The sequence below is a fragment of the Quercus lobata genome, chromosome 4 (genome assembly GCF_001633185.2).
Source record: "Quercus lobata isolate SW786 chromosome 4, ValleyOak3.0 Primary Assembly, whole genome shotgun sequence".
Taxonomy (NCBI): domain Eukaryota; kingdom Viridiplantae; phylum Streptophyta; class Magnoliopsida; order Fagales; family Fagaceae; genus Quercus; species Quercus lobata.
The window spans coordinates 54,295,109-54,307,393 of NC_044907.1; the positions used below are offsets into that span (position 1 = coordinate 54,295,109).

Consider the following 12,285-nt stretch of genomic DNA (forward strand, 5'->3'; position numbering starts at 1 on the left):
CGATCCACTTGATTCTTCATAAAGGAATGTACTGGATTGGCTACTTTTTTATTTGGGAGAATGTACTGGATTGGCTACTTGAGTTTAGATTGAGTGCATTTGCCTGTCTTAAAAATGAAAGAGAAAATTCCGATGCTTTGTATATTTGTTTCATTCGCCTGCCATTTAAGCAAAAGCTATGTTATGGTGAGGGAAGGTTTTTGTTGTACACATTTTTGACATTGGCTTCATTTTATGAAGCACGAATCTCTGCCTTACATTAGTTCATGCAATGATAGAAAATCCAATCACAGAGATAAGTCATCCAAAAGATAGTCATTATTTTCTGCTCATAAATATATACATTTTATCATTAAGCAGTGAGAGACTAAAGCCACAGTTACAAGATTAAAAACACAGACGAAATCATTTGCACTTACATAGTTACATTTATTCTCCTCAACAAACACGTCATAATGATACAGGCATATAGAAGCAAGCCAGCAACCACAAGCACCAATATTTTACAACATTGCTGCACACGTCCCTTAGAAATTTCAACATAGACAACTCACCAGCTAAAACTGATAGACTCAAAGTGCAGATTATCTGCCAAACCGGATGAACAAATGGTTGCAACCTCTTGTCTCAACCTCTTTGGGCCAGACGCGAAAACGTTGGTACTTGATCCATTGTACTCAAGTAGCATTCCTGCAAGAGAAAATTTATCTACATTTGTTAGAATTATAATTAAATAATTAAATAATTAAATTTATAATTTTGCCACACTTAAAACTTTTGAAATAATCGGTAATCTATTATAATTTCAGAGCATGCCGTCTTAACTTCGAAATTTTAAGGCCAATCCAAATATTAGATGTTTATATGATAGTACAAGTTACTCACTCCTTAGATCAGGTCTTTGACCATAGTGCACATTGGTAGCTTGGGAAAGAGACTGGCGTGGGTGGCTTTCTAATTCCATATCGTACGAGCTTGGAGACCCAGTTGTCCCTTCCATGTTCTGAACCTGATTAGTCTCAATATCATTCTGCCTCTTGTTCCAAAATACTGCTGCACTAGCCGTGATGACCATACAGATGCATATGACTAACACATTTATGACAGATCTCCAAGTGGTTGAAAATTTTTTATTGGAATTATGATCAATAGGATATATGTAGTAACGAGTAATAATTCCAAGTAATATAAGGAAAATGACAAAGGAAGAGGCTATTATCATGCCAAGCCAAAGCCAGTGTTTGGGTCCTAAAATGGAAGACAATGGTGCATCTTTTGCATGAGGCTTGAACTTTATGGCTTTTATAGGCTTTATGTTATCTATTTTGGGTTCTTTCTCTCTTGTTACAAAGGCCTCAATTTGTAGCTGTAAATTGGAATTGTCAGAGGGGGTTCCAAAGATAGGAAGAATGAGGTCTAGCATGGTTAGTTCTGAGGAGTTCTTGAATGCACAAATTAGGATCACTTTCGGAGCTTTGTAATTAAGCTTTGTGCTCATATAGATAAGCTCTCGAATGATTGAGATGAATGGAGTAATACCACTGCCTCCACTCACCATCACAAGGGTGTCATACCTGCATAAACGATAATTAATATTATTTGAAATATATTAAGCTACCATATAGCTAGTTTGCATAAAGAAAGTACATTTTTGTTTCTGTTCCTTTATTTGGTCAAAAAAAAAAAAAGAAAAAAGAAAAAAAAAAGCAAACTTTTGTTTGGAAAGCAAAGAAGTTAGAACAATAACCAAGTCATAGTTCTAAAATTTGTAGGTTCAGTTATGGATTGTCAACAGACTAATTATGATTGGTTACATGTATTTTTTTCTACCATTTTATTTTATTTGAAGTTACAGTCTCTATTACTTTCTTATTTGACATGTAATTTTGTGCTTTGAGTCTATTCATGTGCATATGTTTACCTTAAAAAATCTTTAGAAGCCGGCGCATACGGTCCTTCAACTGATACCTCAAGACGATCCAGTGAAGAAGGTGATGAAAGCATCTGTTAGAGCTTCTTGGTCCAACTTCCTTCGCTTTTAATGACAATGCTGATCTTGTTAGGTTCCAAATTACTACTAGTAGTGATACTAAAAGGATGCCACTGCAGTTTGGAAATGCTGGGAACATTTATGAACATAATGCCCAATGGATTATAGCTCAGACCTGGTAGGATAGATTAGAAAACGAACTTAAAATAAAATGGACCTTCACATCAATCTTAAAAGTCACAGGTAAAATGTTCTCAATGAATTTTTTTCCTTGAATAAATTTAAAAATAAGTTTTTTCTTTTCTTTCAAGAATAGTTATATTCAAACAGTTTTTGAAAATTCATTTTGTAGTGTATGAGCCTGAATAAAAATATTATGTCTCACTTTTGATGTTCTACTTTATGCTTCATCCACTTTAGTATGTCATGTATGAAAATTTATTATTATTATTTTATAAAAAAACGTGTGAAAGATTGTGATTAGTAAGATATAAAGTCAAACACAATACAAATATAAGCACCGATCATATGTATATAGTAGTATTACCTAAGCTCTTGCCAAGGTTAAGTTCAATAGTTTCACATGGTAAAACGCGGGCAGAGAGTAATCGAACATTTCGTCGTGATTGTAGAAACCTCAAGTAACGATCGACAGCAAAGAGGTAGAAATTGGGAAGCATCATGCCACAGAAAGAGATACCAACATGGAGTATGAAGAAAATCATGAAGATGATGTAAAGGTAATGTGTGTAAAAGAAGAGCTCGAAGAATTTCCGTCGTATGCGAGGGATGGTTGTTAACCACACGGCTAATCCAGCTACCAAAGCAATCTCTCCAGCCAAATTTGATTCCCCAATTTTGTCCCATTTAAGCATCTGTATTGAAACAATAGCATGACATTTTAATCTTTACGTCTCAATTAAGATTACAGAGGAAAAACAACATTGCAATATATAATAATCTCCACGAATGGGTATATATATGACACGAAGTGTACCATTTGCATTTCAAAGACAGACATATAGGATCTTTGTACATATGTACCCAATAAGTGATGCTAAGGAAGTAAGGATAATAAAAATCTTAGTCTTACTAACTAACGTGTAAAATTTTAAGGAAAACACAAAAGAAAGTAATGAAGAGATTTAATTATCATATTATTGATGTGGTATCAATCATATATATTATCGGCATCTAATTTGTAACATTTTCATAGCAAATTTGTAAAAACTTATTGGAAAGCACTCAAGAAGGTTTTATTAGAACTTAGTAGTTTATTTGAAATCGGGTGGAATTGTTTTAGGACTCAGAAAGCACACAAGAATGCATGTGTTTTTTTTTTTTTTTTTTTTTTTTTTTTGGGTTGAAAATCTGAAGTACCTTAAGATGCATAAAGTTGTAATCATTGGTATACGCCAAGACTCAAAGGATTAAGGGTATGTTCAACTAGTAAGTTAATAATCGAGCGGTAGGTTTAAATAAAACAAAAATAAAAAAGAGATATTAATTAAAAAAATAAAAGTGAATAAAATAATAGAGTGAAAAATTTTAAATGATACAAGACATTGTTTAAGCAAAATATTATGAAAAAACTCAACAAATTTAAAATCAAAATATATTAAATCATTTCAAACATTTACGATTTTTCTCCATAATACAAAATTAATATGAATAATTAGGGAAATAATGACAAACAAGACATGGTGACATGATATTCCTTGATTTCTTTCCTTAATATAAATTTGGGTAAATGGTAAATTACACCCCTAAAGTTTGGGGGTGATTGGATTTTACATCTTAAAATTTCAGAATTTGGATTTTACCCCTTAAAGTTTGGGGTGTTTGGACTTTACACCCTAACATTTTAGAACTTGGATTTTATTCTCTAAAGTTTAGGGTTGTTTGGATTTTACTCCTCCCAATTCTGAAATTTTAGGGTATAAAATTCAAACAATTCAAAATTTTAGGGAGTAAAATCTAAACACTTTTAAAATATAGGGGGTAAAATCTAAATTCTGAAATGTCAGGATGTAAAATCCAAATATCACCACATTTTAGGGGGTAAAATCCGAATTTTGAAACGTCAAATCAATATGACAAGTTAATTATAGGATTTTTTTAATAAAAAAATTAGGTAGATAAGTAATTGTAATTTGTAAGTAGGTAAAAAAAAAAAAAAAGAGTAAAAAAACGCAGAAAAATCTGCAGGACCGGCCATTTGGGTTGAATTGGTTAGGGAAAAAAAAAAAAAAAAAAAGAAAAAAAAGGAAAAGAAAAAGAAAAAAACGTAAGATCTAGTTGGGTTTGATTAATTCATATTATTAAATAATCTAATCGACTACTCAAATTGATTTACAGAATGGATCCTAATTCAATAGTTCAATTGGTTGGGATGATTAGAGTTTGATTAACTAAGACCTTAGTTGTCAAACTCGAATCAACCCAACCAGTGACACCCTTATCCCTTAACCTATTTGAATGCTCGATCAATTTAAATCCATGAAAGACCAATTTAAAATCTCCTTAGTTAACAATGCCAGATGAAGATTAGAATCTTCTATAGTTCTCAAGAAAACTCCATTGCTGAGTTTCTAAAATTTTATCAAATCTAATTTGAAATGGGTAGACAAGATTTTACTACATCATTAATAATTTAATAGATGCAAAAATAGTAATATAATCAATTTTTTGTTATTTATTTTTTCTGAGAAATAAATAGAGTAGAAATTTAATATCACTTCCAAATATTTATATGTTAGTCAATTAAAAAATGTTAGGTTCATAACATTTTTACAACAAATGTAATAATTTATATGTTAGTCAACATTTCTTTAGTTCCTACCAAAAAAAAAACATTTCCTAATGTAGGTAGGGTGAAGACTCCTCCCAACCACACAACACGTTTTCGGATTTGGATAGGATGCAATAAAAACCTGATCTCAATCCCACGTTATTCCTATTCCTCACCAACATCTGCAGGAAAGGCTCCCAAATTCCTAACAATAAGGCTGATACCAAGTAACCAACAATTATGCTAAATCCACATCACATTCGAAACGCCTAAAATACGTTGGCTATATTGTGGAGGTGTAGTGAACCTCTTTTTTATTTATTTTTTATTTTTTTAATGTTGATCATGTGGGACATTATCAATTTTATTACATAAATATTAAAAATTTATTTAATAATTAAAATATTTTTTTTATGTGTTGCACTAATATCAATCATGTTTATTATCACATTAATTTGTATACTATTTTTGTAATGTTTATAATTACTTTAGTATTTATAATTTATAATATATATGAAACCGAAATATTTAGACTTTTGGAGCCTCATATTATATTGTCACATATATTTTTCTTTGAAGTCTAACAATTTTATAAGTTTTTATTTTTTATTTTTTATGATATATATATTTATTTAAAATTTTATTACAGTATTTAATTTATATTTAAACCTTGAATTTTAATAGTCAGTATTTTGTTTTAAATAATAAAATAGGTAGTCTTATGTTCAAAGACAACAATAATAATATATTAGCAGATGAAATATATATATATATATATATATATATATATATATATAAAAGGTTTCTCTTGAATCTAATTTTGAGAGAAATATTTCAGAATTTTTTTTTATTTCTTTTTATTAGATGTAAATTTTGAAAATTTAAGTTTTTGATTACATATTTTTTATGTTCTTAACATATAAGTTAAATTTCTTTCAAATTAGATATTATTTACTATTCGATTAATAAACATATTTTTTATGCATAATTTTAGACCACAAAAGTTTAAAATTTAAACATTTTTTTTAGAATTAAGTTTAAAATTTAAACATTTAATTAATAATAAGCTATTGCTAATTGATTTTCATGAAATTTTGTAAGTATAGAGAATATAATAAAAATATGTAACCCAACCATTAAATTTTTAAAATTTACATCTAATAAAAAAAAAATATATAAAAGAAGTTTAAAGTTCGGATAAAAACATTTTCCTTTGGATATAAACATTTCATTTCTAGTTCGTTAACTATCTAATTTAGTAATTTTCATTTCTAAAAATGTTAGTGACAATCCACCTCCAAAAGTCCCGCGTAAAGAACAACCGACAAAGTACGAAAAAGGAAAGAAAAAGTAACTCTCTACCGTACGTACACGAATTAGAAATACCGCACTCACTGAGGCTGAGCCTGAGGGACAGGGTCCTACCAAGAAAGTGTGCCACTCAGCTCTCTCCTAACCATGAAGTCAATTTAGTTCCATTTATGATGAACCTCTTTTAGTGATCAACATAAATTCAACCTTCTCAAACTTTGAAATAGTCACAAACTTCTCTCTGCATACTCAATAATCTACATAGGAGAACAACCACAGAACTTGACGAGTGGGTCCAACCACTACCGGAGGAGAGCACCACGATTTCCATGTGATGTGAAGTGAACACCACCATTTTTAGATTCTGCATCTGCTACTTTCGGTTCATGATCTCTTTACAGGAACAAAATCATACCTACACGTACATCTCCTACAAACATTGACACTTTTTCTATTTTGGTTACTTCTAGTGCTAATAGTCTTTTAAGTTAATAGGAAGATTAAGGTTTTGACATGGGGTTATATATTCTTGTTGTATAATTATACTCACAACCCTTCAATTAAAAAAAAAAAAAAATTACATTCACAATTAGATAACAAAAATAATTTTCATGTAAGTATGGCAGTAAACAAGTCAAGTCGAGTTGTATACTTGTATATTAGAAGTTCAATGTTATTCATTTAATTTTCTTTTGAATACGAGCTAAGTTTTAGTTCTTTATCAAACTAGATTTTAAATTTAGGTTTGGTACCTTTTCTTATCAATCGAATTCGAATTTTTTTATAAACTACTTGATTAAGTTATTTAGTTCCTATATATAGTAAGACTATAACTAAAATATTTGGCCCTTCGCAAATTTATTAGGATTTATTATGAATATACTGTTTTTACTATCATTAAATAGAAAAAAAAAAGATTTGATATCATATGAATCTATTTACAAATTTATATAATCTAATTTCAAGTCTATATAAGTATATTTTCAAACAAATTTATATATAAAAATATAGTATTATATATAGATAAATTGAAACTCTAATCACAAGCTTGTTCACAAATATATTATTATGTTTGAGTTTAGCTCATTTAATAGTCGAGCATAAACTTGGATTTGAGTTTAGATTTTTTGCTAAATAAACAAATATAAACAAGCATTTTCCTAAGCTAAACTAAAGTTATTTATAAAAAACTTGGTTTATTTACAGACTATAAGTAAGTATCTCTCCAAAAATGGGTATACACATACATATAATATGTCATCATATGATAAATATGGACATTTTTAAAAATTGTGAACACCTAACCTCCATCCCAAAAAGAGCTTTTCTATGATTCTATATTTCTATCAAATACAAAAAATAATTGGAAAAGAGTAAATTCTTTGTCTAAGATTTGAAAAAAGATTTGGCAAAAGAGTAGAAAGATTACGCCTTTCTTGTCAAGAGCCCTTAACAGGATAACCTAATTTTCCCAACCGAACCCTCCTTTCCTATTTATATCAAAAAGAAAAAAGGAAAAAAAGTTGACGCCTTTCTTAAAGGTTGGAGGGGAAAGAGAACTAGAGAAGAGACTTGAGGAAATAGGTTAGAATGATTTCGTCACTTTTTTTGGTGGTTTTATTTATTTATCTTTTTAATATATATATATATATATATATATACAAACTAAAGTTTTAAGAAAATTGAGCAAAATTGGAGGGAAAGGGATTTTTCTTTAGTTAAAAAAATTTTAGTTTGTCAGTTTTGTTATTATGATTCTATAATTTATATATGGAAAATGTTAACAAATGCCTTAAGGGCATTGGTTTAATAACTATTTTTAAAAACGTTTTATGGGAAAATGATAAAACATTGGTTTATTTACAAATTTATATAATCTAATTTCAAGTTTATATAAGTATATTTTTAAACAAATTTATATATAAAGATATAGTATTATACATAGTTAAATTGAAACTCTAATCACAAGCTTGTTCACAAATATATTATTATATTTGAGTTTAGCTCATTTAATAGTCAAGCATAAACTTGGATATGAGTTTAGATTGTTTTCTAAACAAACAAATATAAACAAGTATTTTCCTAAGCTAAACTCAAGTTATTTACAAAAAAAACTCTTCATTTACAGATTACAAGTAAGTATCTCTCTAAAAATGGGTATATAGGTGGGGTTTGGATTCGGCGTCTGCGTTTACAAGTCTTTTTTTTTTTTTTTTTTTTTTTCACGCATTTCAGGGAGTAATGCGGCTATTGTTCATGCATTGTTCATGGACCCACAAATTCCACTTTTCAGCAACTTTTTCATTAAAAATGTGTCCCACGGCACTATTCACACATTTAAAAATTATTTTGTTACAGTGTTTTCAATTTCAATTCTCAGTTTTAGCAAAAATAAGCTCAATCCAAACAGACATATACATACACATAATATGTCATCATATGATCATCAATAAGGACATTTTTAAAAATTGTGAACACCTAAGGTGAAAGTATGTACATTGTATGTACATAGTACGTGTACATAAAAAAAAAAAAAAGAAAAAAAAAGAAGGAAAGAAAAGAAAGAGAAATGGTAATTTTCCTCTATATCCATACCAAACCATGACAGCTTTTAGTTTCTTAAAACCATTATCCTCCCTCCATCCCAAAAAAAGCTTTTCTATGATTCTATATTTCTATCAAACACAAAAAATAATTGGAAAAGAGTAAATTCTTTGTCTAAGATTTGAAAAAAGATTTGGCAAAAGAGTAGAAAAATTACCCCTTTCTTGTCAAGAGCCCTTAACGGGATAACCTAATTTTCCCAACCGAACGCCCCTTTACTATTTCTATCAAAAAGAAAAAAAAGAAAAAAAGTTGACGCCTTTCTTAAAGGTTGGAGGGGGAAGAGAACTAGAGAAGAGACTTGGGGTACGTTTGGTACACTGAATGAGTATTACAACAAGAATTGTAATCTTTATTACTAGTAATAAAGTATGTTATAATGTAATAACTAAACCTATTCATTAGTTTGGTTGTGAGTTATAATTTTAGAATGAAACTTAATATTTATTTTAGGAAATATCTTACTCATACAATTATATCTCCTTAAAAATTGTTATTTGTAAATTTAAGAGAGATATGTGTTAATTTTTATAATTTTTTATTTTTATAATTGTTAGATGTATATGGAAAGTTAGTTTATTTGGAAATATATTAAGTTTTAAAATTATTGCACTTACTAAGGAATAGCTAATACAACATTTTAAAGAGGAATAGTTATTCCTCATTTTGAAGAATAACTATTCATAAGGAATTACTATTCTTTGTAATAAAAACATAACCAAACTAAAGAATAACTAAACCATAGGAATAACTATTACATTACAGCGCCTATTACAGTCTACCAAACATGTCCTTGAGGGAATGAGATAGAATGATTTTGTCACTTTGTTTGGTGGTTATATATATATATATATATTAAAGAAAATTGAGCAAAATTGGAGGGAGAGGGATTTTCCTTCAATTAAAAAATTTTAATTTGTCAGTTTTGTCATTATGATTCTATAATTTATATATGGAAAATGTTAACGAGGGCATTAGTTTAAGAACTATTTTAAAAAATATTTTATTGAAAAATGATAAAACAATTAATGTTGTTGACAACTTTTTATATTTTCTATTAAAATTGAGTCAAAACTTTTCTAATATAGTTTATTAACAATTATTCTAAGGGCACTCGTTAACATGACCATTTATCTATATTATATAGGAGTATAAGAAGATTCTTCTCTTTCAACTGGACTTTTATGTCTTTCTCAAAAAAAAAAAAAAAAAACTGTATTTTTATGTGGTTCAAAAATATCATCATTGTCATAAATGTCAAATAACAAATTTCATTTTAAATTCAAAAAGAGAACTCCTAAAGGTTAGAATTTTTTTCTTCACATTCAAAAAAGAAATTGTAGTTACTGCTTATTTCTAAAGTTTATCATTTTTCTTTGTTTGAAAAAAAAAAAAGTTTTCTAAATTATAATAGATGCAAATTATTAATTTTTACCAAAAAAATAGAAGAGATTTTGAGTACGCGTTTATAGATTTTTAAATTGATCAAAACAAGGATATGATTAATAGCCATGTCATCAATTAATTGTTTAAATATAAATTTTTGTAGTTTAGAATAATGCATAAAAGATGAGTTTATGGATCGAATAGCAAATAACATTCAATTGACATGAAAATTGGCAAGAATGTTAAAAACATATAAAACATGTAATTCAATAATGAAATTTTCAAAATATGAATTCTATAACAAGTTATTGGGTGGTGTAATATTATTTAGAGTTATACTAAATGTAACTTGAACTCAACCCAATTATAATAGATGCAAATTATTAATTTTTACCCAAAAAATAAAAGTGCCTTTGAGCACGCGCTTTGAGCACGTGCGTGAGCGCGTGCTCAGAGACTAGTATATATATAGATTTTTAAACTGATCAAAACAAGGATATGATTGTCAATTTATTTGATAATTTTATCATTTTCATCTTAATTGACAAAAAAAAGAAAAGAAAAAAAAAGAGGAGAGATATACATCTACTCCACTCATCTTACCTAATTTTTAAAATATTCCAACAAGAGAGACAAACCTATTCTTCTTCCCTTACATCTCCTTCAATCTCATATACCCTCTACTCTCCTCTCTTTCAAAATTTCCAAACACACCATAAGAGAGGCGTATATCTTTATTAATTAAAAAAAAGAGATACAAGAATGCTTCATGAATAAATTGAAGTTGGTTCCGAAATATAAATTCTTAATTACCTGGGAGAGTTCATTGGTAACGGCCCAATAGATGATGAAACAAATACCATGAGTTGTGAAGAGAGTCATGGTGATGTTTCCAAGCCATATATGGTACTTGATACTGCTCTCAGAGGTGAGGCCAAAGAGTGGCAGCAAAGATGAACCGCGAGTCACCGGGAAAAACAGAAATGCTAAACATATGTTCCCAACGAGGCCTAGGGTTAAGGCTGCAGAATCCAGTTTAGATTGCCATCTGCCAAAAGCACCAAAAAGCTTTAACATATTATTAAATTATTAATTCAACCTTTTATGATGATGATATCGTTTGAAATGAGAGTTTGATCGAGCATTGGATTTGATAATTTGTTAAGAAATTCTTACACTTTTTCGCCTTGTGCTGCTGAATTTGGGTTGATTTTAGCAAAATAATTGCTAATGTAAGTTGCAAAAGTCCATGCTAAAAGTGCAATGAACATGATGAGAAAAGCTAGCTCTACTCTGGAAACAATCCCCAGAGGGCCTTTTATGAGCACCGGCTTTTTCCATGAGGCAAACCGAGGATTTCTGCAACTGCTGTTACAAAAGGTAAGATCCGAGTTTTTATTTTTGTAAAAAATATTTGATTACATAAGAAATGAAATTGATTATTAGTGATATTAAAAAAGAAGTATTTGAAAAAACATCAATTATCCTAAAAGTTTAAACTGTTAAAAAATAGTGAATTTAATCATTTAGTCTATAAAATGTACAAAGAAATCTATAAACTACCTTGTGATTTTATCATTTTTCAATTCCTTTCCCATATGGAGGTAGAAACAGCCCATGGCAGCAACAAATAGAATGGGAAGAGTGTAAATCAGAAGTCTTGCACCTGTAACACATGAAGAGTATAAATAAATGATTTGAGAAAACAACATTATATACAACGTGAACACAAAAGCAACGAAAGAAAAAAGAATAATGCAAATGGAACAACCTTGTTTGGGCTCGAAATATGTTGAGTTAAGCTTTGCTAGGATACTCGGCAACCAACTTTGCTTATAGGTGTTTGTAGGAGCCATGATCCACATCAGAAGAGACCCCAAAAACACTGCCATCAATAGCAGCCTTAGGGCTGCCTGAACTGTGCTGATTATTTCATTGGAAGAAGACCATTTTTTAACCACATTTGCATCCATCTTCTCCCTCGCAGACACTTATACGTTCACAAATCAATAACTCTTCCGAGATTCCTCTATATATCGATGATATTCTGAGAGGAATTTATCATATTTATAGGGAAGAATTTGCAAATGATATAATATTAGATGCGAAAGTTAGCTTTATCGTGTTTGAGGGGGATGTACATGGAAAAGAAGCATGGTTCACGTCTCTTGTTACTTGTTAGTTGTTACAGAGCTAATGAATG

General features: G+C 29.2%; 1 pseudogene; it reads right to left on the minus strand.

The window, feature by feature from the left end:
- Positions 1 to 365: 365 nt before the first annotated feature.
- On the minus strand, positions 366 to 12,055 carry LOC115987826 (annotated as a pseudogene).
- Positions 12,056 to 12,285: the final 230 nt, after the last annotated feature.